The sequence below is a fragment of the Pelobates fuscus genome, chromosome 5 (genome assembly GCF_036172605.1).
Source record: "Pelobates fuscus isolate aPelFus1 chromosome 5, aPelFus1.pri, whole genome shotgun sequence".
In the NCBI taxonomy this organism is placed as follows: Eukaryota; Metazoa; Chordata; class Amphibia; order Anura; family Pelobatidae; genus Pelobates; species Pelobates fuscus.
In genome coordinates, this window is record NC_086321.1 from 272,711,474 (window position 1) to 272,725,143 (window position 13,670).

The 13,670-nt window shown below is 43.1% G+C and overlaps 1 protein-coding gene across 1 annotated transcript in view; it reads left to right on the forward strand.

The window, feature by feature from the left end:
• The window catches only part of SNX30 (sorting nexin family member 30), a 70,042-nt gene that overhangs the window by 23,864 nt on the left and 32,508 nt on the right, over positions 1–13,670 (forward strand). The gene's annotated exons all lie outside the window — the stretch shown is intronic.

Consider the following 13,670-nt stretch of genomic DNA (forward strand, 5'->3'; position numbering starts at 1 on the left):
TATCTACACAAGCCGATTATCATATGAGTGTTAGAGGTAAATCTGAGTGGAGATTAAAGACCTCCATCATAGGTTATGTTTGCATAGCAAGGAAAGGAATAATGTATAATACTTCTGTAGGAGAATTAACTTGTCTAGGGCAAAAAGCTTATGATGATGATACAAAGAATACAACTTGGTGGTCGGCTTCAAATGTCTCAGAACCATCAAACCCGTTTGCTAGATACGCCAATTTAAAGGATGTGTGGTTTGATCTATCTATCACATCTACCTGGAGAGCCCCAGCAAATTTGTACTGGATCTGTGGTAAGAAAGCCTATTCGGAGCTGCCACAGGACTGGGAAGGGGCATGTGTGTTGGGTATGCTCAAACCATCCTTCTTCTTGTTACCGATTGAAACAGGTGAGACTTTAGGTGTTAAAGTGTATGATGTGAATCATAGGAAGAAAAGGGGACCCATAGAGATAGGCACCTGGGAAGATAATGAATGGCCTCCCCAGCGTATTATAGATTATTATGGGCCAGCCACGTGGGCTGAGGATGGTACCTTTGGTTATAGAACCCCTATTTATATGCTCAACCGTATTATAAGATTACAGGCGGTGGTTGAGATTATCACAAATGAGACATCACAAGCGCTCAATCTTCTAGCGAAGCATAACACCAGGATGAGGACAGCAGTCTACCAAAATAGATTAGCCTTGGATTACCTTTTGGCAGTAGAGGGAGGTGTATGTGGGAAGTTTAACCTAAGCAATTGCTGTCTTCAAATAGACGACGAAGGGCAAGCAATAGCTGAGCTTACTAGCCATATGGTTAAACTAGCGCATGTGCCTACTCAAGTATGGAAAGGGTACAATCCAAGTAGTTGGTTTGGTAGCTGGTATGAGTGGTTTGGAGGGCTTAAGGCAGTGGTAGGTGGAGTCCTACTGATTTTACTGTTGTGTCTACTCCTACCGTGTCTTATACCCTTAGTAGTTAGGTCTGTGCAAAGCCTGATAGGAAGTATAGCAGAGAGGAAGGCTGCTGCACAGATAATGGCGATATATAAGTATAAGGCTCTACATCAAGGAGAACCAATGCAGGAAGATGAGTGTTAAAAGATTCACATCATAAGATAAGTCTGGTCTGGTTCAAGGTAACTTGCGGTGTAAGCAAAACTAAGGTTATGTGATGCCTCAAGTAATTGTAAAATATCAAGAGGCATCAAAGGGGGGAATGTGGTGGAATCTCGGTAAAAATAAATTTAGTAGGCCGAGATTACCACGTGGCATGTGTACGTGCATATGCTGACGTATCGATCAGTTGGTTGCACGTGGCAAGATACGATCAGTAGTGTACGGAGCATGTGCAAGAATACAGGATATAGTATTCCCCCTCCTCCATTGTGCTGGACAAGCCATGCGGTCAAACAGGAAGTTAATTCTTATTTGTGTTGATTGGTTAAGAGAATGTGCGGGTGGAGCTTAATATGGGAGGAGTTATATGCCTATATAAGGAGCCTGCACTATTGTCCGGGGCTCAGACTTTGCTGTATTTTGGTGACGCTAGTCCCTCTGAGTCCCGATCGGTGATCCAATAAAGAATCTCTTCCTTCCTGAAGAAACCTGTGTCCATCTCTCTGTGCTTGGCTTCCGTCAGTTTCTCCGGTATCATTGCCAGATAAAAAAAATTAAAATAAATAAAGGGAACTTTTCTCAGAAAAATCCGTATACATCATTTAAAAAATATAATTAAATTTCATTAAATGTAAAAATACGTGAAGTGAAAATGTGATTACTGTTGTCCTTTTGCGCACTCCTCATAAGATAATATAGCCCCTACTTTATTCTATATAGAATTAAAAAAGAAAAGGAATGGAAGAACAAAAAAGTATTTGTTTTAAACCAAAACCTGCAAAGTGATAATGCCCTTTTTATCAGGGCCCACCGTGACTTTTTATGAGCTCTCCCAAAGTAATTTTCTTGTAGGGAACAAAAAAAATAAACTGTGTGCTCTTTTTGACCTTTCCAAGTGCAGGACTATATGTAGTTCGCTGTCAGCAGATTAATTCATGATAGACAGATATGAACGAGCGCTTCCTTTTTAGAGTTCTGTTTATGTGTAACAGAGGACTTGGACAGACAGAAGCTTCCCCCATACAGCTGCAGTTTTTAGTGTAGCTACAAGACACTAAAGACAAGAGACATCTTTGCTCAATAACCTTTGCATAGGCTGGGGATCTCAGAGTGTCCATTTATTGTTTCTATTCCTTTTATGCACTAGTTCTGTTTGTGACTTTTTAGGTATATTATTTCTTATATTATTTATGCTGAGCCAAGTTAAAGGACCACTCTAGTGCCAGGAAAACATATTCGTTTTCCTGGCACTAGAGTGCCCTGAGGGTGCCCCCACCCTCAGGGACCCCCTCCCGCCCGGCTCTGGAAAGGGGAAAGGGGTTAAATCTTACCTTTTTCCAGCGCTGGGCGGAGAGATCTCCTCCTGCTCTCCTCCTCCGATCCGCCTCTTCTCCTCCCCGTCGGCTGAATGCGCACGCGCGGCAAGAGCTGCGCGCGCATTCAGCCGGTCACATAGGAAAGCATTCATAATGCTTTCCTATGGACGCTTGCGTGCTCTCACTGTGATTTTCACAGTGAGAATCACGCAAGAGCCTCTAGCGGCTGTCAATGAGACAGCCACTAGAGGACATAGGGGGAAGGCTTAACCCATTCATAAACATAGCAGTTTCTCTGAAACTGCTATGTTTATGAAAAAATGGGTTAACCCTAGCTGGACCTGGCACCCAGACCACTTCATTAAGCTGAAGTGGTCTGGGTGCCTAGAGTGGTCCTTTAATTAACTTCTCACTTATTTGCTGCATAAAGTGGAATACAATAGTTGTGGTAGTAAATTTTACGCCCAATGAGCACTGTACCAGCTAATTTCTTTCAGGTGAATTGGGTTTCAAAGCACAATATTTACGTTGTATTGCTTGCACAATTGACATTTTCAGCATTGATTTTCAACACATTAAAGGGACACTATAGTCACCAGAACAACAACAGCTTATTGAATTTGTTCTGGTGAGTAGAATCATTGCCTTCAGGCTTTTTGCAGTAAGCACTGTCTTTTCAGAGAAAATGCAGTGTTTACATTACAGCCTAGGGATAACTTCACTGGCCACTCCTCAGATGGCTGTTAGAGATCCTTCCTGTGTCATGGCTGCCTAAAATGCATCCAAACATTCAGTATCTTCTCCCTCTGCATGCAGACACTGAACTTTCCTCATAGAGTTTCATTGATTCAAGCGTCAGACCCCTGTACTCCCTGTTTAAAAGCAGTACGCATGGGTCTGGGTGGAGGGTCACAGTAAGGTAACTAGATAATTTAGCAAAATATCACAGAGGCTTAATCTTGGGACAGGAGTACCAGCTATGCAAATACATTCCCTGCTCGCTCCTTGCGGAAGCTAGTGGAGGCCGGGCCAGGCTGTGCGTTTGCTAATCTAGAGGGATGAATGTACCAGCGTGCCAGCACTTAATAAGCTTCTCCCTAATCAAGATAGATTGAGTAATGTGCACCATATTAGTAAAGGTGTCAGACAAGGTGATACAAGAGCAAGGAAACTCTTGCTCTTGTATTCACAGGAGCAGCTATATTTGTATTTTTTAAAATCTTTGCTAAGGCGTAAAATCTATTCTATATGTTGGCAATTTGTCCAGAACAGTATATAAAATCCTTTTTAATAAATATATTTTTGTACCTATAACAGGACATCTACATTGTAATGATGCCCAATATTCTATATTTCACTGTGAGATAGGGTTATCCTGTAAATAACACATTCTGACAGAGCAAATGTTCTTTGCCTCTCAATATGTTCATGGTTGTCTGACTTTCCAGTAATAGGGAAGAAAGATTTGATAGTGTTGAAAAAGGTTTTTCCACAGCTTGTCTAAAGATTTCGTACCATGTAGCTGAAAATGAAAGCAAACATTTAGAAAGATTTATTGCAGGGTTTTCTTTATGACTTATGAATTTGGTGTCTATTTTCAGTGAATTCCTCAAGTGTTTTTTCAATTCGTAACCAGTAAATATATTTTGTTTCAGTTATAACAATTTGCTTGTTTTAACTGAGGAAGGGGAGCAGTGCTTTTCAAAATCAAAAACTGGATGTGTGTTTGATTATGCAGGGATCACTTGCCAATACAAAAAAATAGCATTCCCCCCCCCCCCCCCCCCGGACATATGGTAGCAATACAATAGGGATGTACTCTTCCCTGGGACAAGCATCTGAAATTAAAATTAACGTAAAAAGTTCTTCCCCCAACAGGTATAAGACCCCACCCTGCCATGGACCCTCATTTCTCTTTTTCTTGTTCCATCGGGAACAGACAGCATCTGGATTTTCTGTGGTGAGGCACGTGGGTTGCTGCCAGTGGGGGATCCGGCTTGATAGCCTCCCGGGTGGAGAGCTAATCAGCCTGCCTGCCTCCTGCGGAGTTACGGAGCAGGTATGTGTAGCTTGCTTTATGCTGAGTGCAGTCACCAGCAAAGCAAGTAGGAGGTCTCTAGCGGCAGCAAATCACTGTCCGAGCGAGACGCATGCGAACTGAGGTGGAACGCACGCCCGGGGGGTGATACGTTCCACCGGAGTTTCAACCGTGCTACTGCGCATGCGTGGTCGGAATTCCAGGGAATTGCCGCTAAATTTGGAAAAAAATGGTGCTGTGCAGATCCTACTGACAGCATGGATGCTAGCCAGGAAGGATCTCCTGTGTCACCAATCCCCCCCCCCCCCCCCCCCCCCCCCCCCATGGGTCAGAGGTTTTAGAGGTGAGATTTCTTTCAGTCTCTAATCTTTAAAATCTCTGTATTCACTTTATTTGGCTTAAAGGGACACTCCAGGTACCCAGACCACTTCTGCTCATTGGAGTGGTCTGGGTGCCAACTCCCACTACTCTTAACCCTTAACTCTTAAATTATTAAAACCGATTGTTTTCCTGGCACTGGAGTTTTCCTTTAATTTTAAAACAATCTTGTATTGTCTTTATTTATTGCAGATATGTCTAGTCCTGTTTCTACAGATATTATAGATAAAGACAAAGCGAGTGCTCCAATACCTAAAAAAGCTAATTCTAAATCTAAACATCTGAGTTGTAGCGAATGTGCCACACCAATACCAGATGGTACAAAAAGAAAAATCTGCAATCGGTGTCCGTCCTTAACGCTGGAAAAGTCCAAGCAACAGGACATGAAGTCATTTTTATCTTGGTTTCAAGACAATCTGGCCCAAACACTTGAGTCATTCAAAGATTCCGCTAAGTCAAATGTTACAGCACCCGTTAAAGCAACAGCTAAACAGAGGCAAAAGCGGAAGAGATGTTCTTCTAGATCAGTTGTCCTCGGGTGAATGTTCTATGTCTTCCTATTTGGATACTTCCAGCGATACTTCTATCATGGAAGTAGGTTTTCCACATGAAGAACTAGGAAAATATATTAAGGAAGTTACTTTTTCTGAAGAGGTATCAGAAAAAGCAAGCAGAAAAGCCCTACCAGTTCAACAGCAGATTCTGGAGTTTATGTACAGGGATTGGAAAATCCCTGAAAAAAGGGCGTTTATTTCCATGCATTTCAAGAGCATTTTTAAACTAAAGACTTACCAGTTGTTGACGTACAGGTTTCTCAGGTGTCGAAAAAGACTACTATACCGATTGAAGCAGTCTCTGGACTTAAAGACCCTATAGATAAAAGGGTGGAAACATCCAGCAGACGAGCCAATCAAGCAGCAGTTTTCAGGCTAAAGCAGCATTGGCAGGAGCTTCAGTGGCTAAAGTTCAGTATTTTTGGCTTCAAGGTTTGGAAGATAGCCTGGGTGAACACCAAGACAAAGATCTTACTCATCTGTTCCACATTTTAAAATTATCCAATGAATACCTGCTAGAGGTTATCACAGAAGTGATTAAACTTTCTGCTCGTGACATGGGCCTGATATCTGTGGCCCGCATGGCACTATGGCTTAAAGCCTGGACGTCTGACACGGCCTCAAAGTCTGCACTTTGTGAACTTCTTTTGGAGAGGAAGAAATTATTTGGGGGGGGCGGGGCCTGACATCCAAGATGGCCGGACGTGTCTTCAACTAGCTCCTGCAAAATACGAGCCAAACCTCAGAATATGAGGCTTTACTCCTGGATAAACTAAGCCAGCCACTCATATCAAACAGAACCCAAAGCCTGAAGAGCAGTTCCAGCCTGAACAAAACTGATCTGCCTGAAGGAGACCTCGTCTGGCCTGAAGTGACTAGCAGCCTGAAGGTGGAGAGAGGCGGCCGATCTCCCGCCTTGGAGCGCACATCTCACTGCAACCCCAGGACTCTGGGGCCCCAACCCCCCCCCTCTGGACCGGCGGGGGTGATCCCGGTCCCCACTGGGAATACTAACCACGTTGCCGCAATCACAGCGATCCCTGATGATCTTGAGACCGCATGGCGGGACGAATATGGCCGACGTGCCGACTGTCCCAGGGAGCCAAGCAGACCCAGAGAGCTCAGACTGGGTGAAAAGCTTCACGGACAGATTCGACAAACTCTGTCATGACTTCTGGGCTCGCATTGCAAGTCGCACATGCACCCCTACCTCACCCATCCAAACCCAGCGACAATCACTGAGGACCACAGCCTTGGTATGGCTCAAGCCTGCAAAGCTCACATTTCCCTACTGTACCTCGACACCACAACCAGGAAGGAGGAGGAGGAGAAAGCCGAAAGTGCACAGAACACAGAAACACGACACCTACGGCAGCCTTCACTCACCTGGGCCCCAATCCAACCTGGAACAAACCCCAAGACATATCCCACATCCACGGGATACAGAGACTCTGTACGCAAAGCAGGTCACAGGCGGCAGATCCGGAGACCACGTATGGGAAGCAGAGCATGCCTGGACCGGAGGGCAAGGTGCACTGGACGGTACTAGAGCCAGGGGCAAGTGGGACACTGCTATATGGGACTTAACCAACAAAACTCTGTCAGGTCCACAGCAATGCCAGAAGGGCATAGGATAAGATGAGTAAAAACAAAAGCCTAAGCCAGGGGGTCCCTCAATCCTTCCTTAAACTGACCCTTTAGCATACTTGAGGCAGCAGTTTCCTTATGTTTCCCCATGTTTTCTTTTATGCCCTTGTGTTTGCTCATGTCTGCTCTCTGCATAACGACAGTATTCCAGTCAGTACCAGTGGTATTATCTCTCTATTATCTCTCCTGTTTCATATAACTACCTAATTAGTGTTCTATTTGAAAAAATATGCATCCAGATAACATGTTGAGCTTGTATATCAGCTTTTTTATATACACTGTTATGTCTGCCTTTACTCATGACAAAAAAAAAAAAAGAGGCTGTTTGTTCACGGAGCCTATCTTACTTGACTGCATTTAATGTTTACGTGCTGATTGCTCCTACTGCTATTTTCTGTTATTCATAACGTCTCAAATAAAATAAAGAATTAAAAAAAAAAAAAAAAAAGGAAATTATTTGGTTCTCCTTTAGAAGAATGAATCTGACAGAATTAGGAAACTAAAAAAGCTCTTCCTCAGGACAAGAAGTATACCTGGAAGCCCAGATACAAAAACTTCCAGTACAAGCACCAAAGGTGGGATCAAGAAAGATCCAAGGCTTGACACACATAAAGACCTTAAAACTGACAGAGCAAAATGATTCTGACTCCATACGAGTGGGCGGACGGATATAACAGTTTGCTCACAGATGGAGAGAGACCACAGCAAATCTGTGGATTTTGAATCTGGTTGCAATAGGATACAAAATAAAGTTCTTAGATATTTCAAGACCAGGTTTCCTTATTATTATTATTATTATTATTTTTGTATTATTTATATAGCGCCATCAGATGCTGTACAATGGGTGGACTAATAGACATGTAACTGTAACCAGACAACTTGGACGTACATGAACAGAGAGGTGGAGGGCCCTGCTCAATGAGCTTACATTCTAGAGGGAGTGGGGTGTAGTGACGTAAAAGTAGGGGTAAGAAGTAGATTGTTAGAAAAGTATTCACTGAGGGCTTAGTAGGTCATTTTTGACAGTTGCAGGAGAGGAGTCATGGGGGATAAAAACCTGCTAACCATTTAATTGAAATGCTTTCTTGAAGAAGAGGGTTTTCAATGATTTTTTGAATGAGTGGAGACTGGGTGAAATTCTTACGGAGAAGGGAGTTCCACAGAAGAGGTGCAGCCCTGGAAAAGTCTTGGAGGCAAGCGTTAGAGGTGGGAGTATGGACAGAGGAAATACGTAGGTCTTTGGCAGAGCATAGGGGCGTTGACGGGACATACTTGTGTATTAGGGAGGATAGGTAGGTTGGAGCAGCATTATGTAGGGACTTGTAAGCAAGCACCAGAATTTTAAATTGAGCCCTATATCTAACTGGAAGCCAATGCAGGGACTGACAGAGCGGGGAGGCGTGGGAGGTGCGAGCGGACAGGAAAATGAATCTTGCCGCTGCATTCATTATAGATTGCAACGGTCTCCTCCTACCGTTCAAAGCTAAAAATAAAAAAAGCTTTTCTCCGCTATGGTTACTCTTTTAAAGAAAGGTGTTATCGAAAGAGTTCCAAGAGCCCAGCTATAACAGGGTGTCTACTTTCGGTTGTTCCTGGTCCCAAAACCGGATATGTCCTTTCGCCCCATTTTGGATCTGAAAGAGATAAACAACTATTTGCCATATTAGCATTTCAGAATGGAAAAAATATCACGTCAGTCACTCATATCCTTCAAAAAAGAGATTTTATGGCAACATTGGATTTGAGAGATGCCTATCTACACGTACCAATGGACGTAGGCTCAATAAAGTACCTGCTTATTGCCATAAAAAAGGGTTTCAAGATTCATCCCTTTCGATTCAAAGCCCTTCCATTCGGTCTTGCCTCAGCTACCAGGATATTTTACAAAGGTTCTAACGCCTATCACAGCGTTCTTCAGGGAACAACGAATCACCGTTATTCCATACTTGGACGACATTACGGTTCATTACGGCAAAGTCAAGAGACGCTCTAGATACAGATGTGGCTTACACCCTCAAAATCCTAGAAGAACATGGTTGGGTAATAAACCTGGAAAACTCTCATCTGCATCCTACATGGTCAATTCAGTTTCTAGGTTTCTTAATCAAGTCACTCTCTTGATTTCCACCTTACTGCGGCAAAAAGAAGGATAAAGAAGCTTAGAAAAGAACTTCAGAGAGAACTCTGTAAGAAAAGCTATGCAGGCGTTGTGACACCTCACTTCCACTATCACAGCAGTAAAATGGGCAAAAGCACAATCAAGGCCTTTACAATGGGAAATTCTTACAAAGTGGTCAAAGAAAGAAGAAGATACATTGATAAGTATTTCAGATCCTGTAAAAAGGCAACTGAATTGGTGGAGAAAAAAAACAGATTCATGTCAGAAGATTTATCATTTTGACCGAAAGAATTGGTCGTAATCAGCACAGACGCTTAGAATACAGGATGGGAAGCACACATGCAGTGTAATTTCAGGCAAGGAACGTGGTCTGCAGAAGAAGAGAATCCTCAAATTACAAGGAGTTGATAATCGTTTTGTATGCTTTTCATCAGTTCAGGCCTCTCATTGTGGGGAAAGCGGTGAAAATGCAGTCAGACAACCAGACTACATTGGCTTACCTGAACAAACAAGGGGTTACAAGGATAAGAAAGTTGCACTCCCTTTGCACACAAATTATGTCCTGGGCTCAAAGTCATCTAGAAGACCTATCCACTACTCCTATAAGAGGGATAGACCACATTATTGCAGACGACCTGAGCAGATCCACATGATCCCAGAATAATTGGTCTCTAAATAGGGTTATCTTATGGCGAGAGGGTCGAACGCAAAGGTGCAAGCATTTGCCTTCCTCTTCAAGGCAGACATGCCTCTGGTTCTGGATGGGCTGTCAATCAAGTGGCCCTTAAAGGGAAACTCCAGTGCCAGGAAAACGATCCGTTTTCCTGGCACTGGAGGGTCCCTCTCCCTCCCACCCACCAATCCCCAGTTACTGAAGGGGTGAAAACCCCTTCAGTCACTTACCTGAGGCAGCGGCGATGTCCCTTGGTGCTGTCTCCTCCTCCGCGCTGCTCCTCTTACTGGCTCTGTCGGCCGGCGGGCGAGACACTGTCCAAGTCCTCTGTTACACTTTATTTGCATTGGATGCCAGGCTGTGCCAGCATGGCTATGAATTTATTGGACATTTAAATATAAAGGGTTTATGTTGTCAACTAAGTTCTCACCATGATAAAATAATCTCTATCTGCCTCACTTGCAAGTATTTGATTTGCTTCAGTTAGTAGTAGCGGGAAACCCTCAGCCAATTCATAGTCTTCAACTTATTACGATATTGCAATATTCATCAGAATTTATTTATTTAAAAAAAAAAAATTCCCCCATGCCTCAGAATTTAATTAAGCTTGCAATAATTGACACGACAGTAATAGCAAGGTATTCAAGAAACATGAAAAGAACACAGTGAAACAATTGCGTGTCATGGGAGAGAAGTGCACAATTTTATATTGTAGAATAAGCAAGCTAAATATACATGACTAAGCTCTAGGCAGCAACTAACTATGACGAACCGAGGTATATTCAGTCATGTTACAGAGTACAAGTAAAACTGTTTAAGTGACGTCTGTACTGGGACTACTTAGTGGGAAGAAGCTTCGGGGGACAGCTGCAAATTGTGTCCAGTTGTGTGGTGAGCAGAGCAGCACAGGAGAGCGGATTTTAGGCAGACTAGGCAGTTGTCTTAGATGAGCGTACAGCCCTTCCACATGAGTTGTACAGTGGTACTGAGGTGGAGCACCCCTTCAGTCCCAGGCTTGGTGATGAGCCAGCACCTCCTTGCTACGGACTCCGTGTTTCTCTGGGAAGAAGTTCTTCCCATCAGGAAAAATGCAAAGGCCTCATGTTTGGATGTATGTCATTGCTCACGTCTCACAGTCCTCAACTTGTGTGATCGATGCATTGGAGTCGAACACCGAGTGGCTCTCAGCCCAGGAAGGCCATAGATATGGGTAATTTCAGCATTCGGTGGCCATTTGCCCATGAGGTGCTTCCCAGACCTCTCCCTGCGATGCCCCATGCTCCCCCTTCCTTGGTAATTTTTCTGACTGCAGTAACCTTGTGCGTTCCATCAACCAAACATGGTCAGAAACCTACTCTAAGTTAGCCAGAGTTTGGCATTATTGGCTTGTCAGGTCAGCTTGATGCTGCATCCTGCCTTGAGTTGTTTTAAGCAAGTGATGAACCTCTGTGATTTAAAAGATCGTAGAGGCACAGTCCAGCGGGGAGCGGGAGAACCCCCACCGGACCATGGAGGGATGAGGACAGGACCCAAGTCCCTGTCGTGTCTGATTGAATCCAGTCAGGGAGGTCGGCCGCCACTTGCGGTTGGTTCTTGCTAGGCCAGAATTGCAGAGTCTAATCTCTGCAAGGCACAAGAATGCACCGCTAGGTATCTGATGGCTACCCGGTCGATTATTCGGCGGTGAGCTCACTTTTTCAATGTTTTAGGGCAAGTTATGTGAGGTGCTCAGTATGGCTGTCAAGACTTGCCCCCCAGGATGCCATGATTTATGTTATGGTTTATAATTGCTGAAAAAAATAGTTTAAAGAGTAACTACAGTGCATGTGCCTTTTAGCCTTTATACCATTTACTATTTCAAAAACTAGTCTAGGAGGGATTGGCAAGCTGTGTCTACCCTCACTGCGCTTTTGATGAGAGAGTTGCACATTTTTGCCACAAACCTTATCATTTCTTCCACTGGCAGGATTTAAAAAAACCAAACAAACAAAAAGAAACAAGTGACCTTGTCCGTTTCCAAGGTTTGCCAATGCAGTTTCAACACAAAAAACACTTCTCTCTAGCATTTTCTTATATTCATAAATGCAATTACATCTAGGTTACCATAATTTGGGGAGTGTCCACACATCTGGAACAGTATTGTAATCATTACTTCATATCTGGAAGATCTTGATTTGCAGGCATCTTGTTTACCTCTTCAGTTGTCCCAAATGCATTAATTTGGAACACTAGTAACTAAGTACAGTTTCTTGTCCATATGCTTTTTGCTTCGACTTGGCCATGTTGCTAGGAGACAGAGTATTGGCTTATAATACTTGTCCCATTTCACATACAGTGCTCAAAATATTATGTCGGGTCGATCTTTGTGCAGATTTGAAACTTGATCTGGACCTGTTTTTGTGCCTGTTAATGTTAATGAAAGTAATTTTTCCAGCTTTTTAAGAACTACACAAGTTTCACATGACTGTTTTGCTGATGTATTCAAATGGGCTTCAAAGTAGAATCAAAGTTTGTGTGTGTATGTTTAACACAGAAACCATTTAGATCAGCTGTGACCATAAGGTAGACACCGGTCAGCTGGAACTAAAATTAAAGCTTTAAAGTTTTCATACCGTCCCTGATTACATTAATCAAAAGTGTGTTTTTCTTTTTATAATTCCCTTTGATTCTCTTGGTACCCTAACCATTTTCAGTGTGCTTCATACCTTATTGTTTATACAGTAAATAGTGAGCATATTTATATATAAAAACAGCCACACTTTTTAATTATAGTAGCCCGATCATAGTGCCTCCCCCCCAGCTCAGCCATGACCTCGGAGGCCAAGATTTCTTTGCAGCCCTATCTTCCTCCTATCTTCTAAAGTCACTTCCCCTCAGAAGGGGAACAGATTTCAGGGAGCGAGAGGAATGAGGTGAAGACATGGGCAACATGGAGTCAAGGCTGTGCCGCCGTTGGCTGTCTGGCATCAGGCACCACATTTGTACTGAATTCACATCGGCCACCCAGACCTTTTGTAGCATGTACACAGTAGACAAATCTTTTAGAAGACTGAATATGCATCTGTCAAAAGATTATTGCAAAAAACTGACATTTAGCAAAACATCTGATTTATAAAAGATTATTTATTTTTTTTCCTTAAAAATTAATAGACTTTTGCTAGTTTCTGTATACTTAAAGGATCACTATAGGGTCAGGAACACAAACATGTATTCCTGACCCTATAGTGTGAAAACCACCATCTAGACCCCTGGGCCCCTCATGTCTCCATAAATATAGTAAAAATCTTACTGTATTCAAGCTTGAAGCTGTAACTCTGCATGCTGTTAGACTCAGAAAAACAAGCAGTCTGCTGACATGTGGTAGCCGGATCCAATCAGAGTGCTTCCCCATAGGATTGGTTGAGACTGACAAGGAGGCAGATCAGGGGCAGCGCCAGCATGATTCAAACACAGCCCTGGCCAATCAGCATCTCCTCAAAGAGATTAATTGAATCAGTGAATCTCTATGAGGAAAGTTCAGTGTCTGCATGCAGAGGGAGGAGTTACTGAATGTTTGGATGCATTTTAGGCAGCCATGACCCAGGAAGGATCTCTAACAGCCATCTGAGGAGTGGCCAGTGAAGTTATCCCTAGGCTGTAATGTAAACACTGCATTTTCTCTGAAAAGACAGTGTTTACAGCAAAAAGCCTGAAGGTAATGATTCTACTCACCAGAACAAATTCAATAAGCTGTTGTTGTTCTGGTGACTATAATGTCCCTTTAACTTAATTGATAGTTATTTTCCCACTCAGGGAAATCCTGCTCTTCCATCGTATGTTTACTTTAT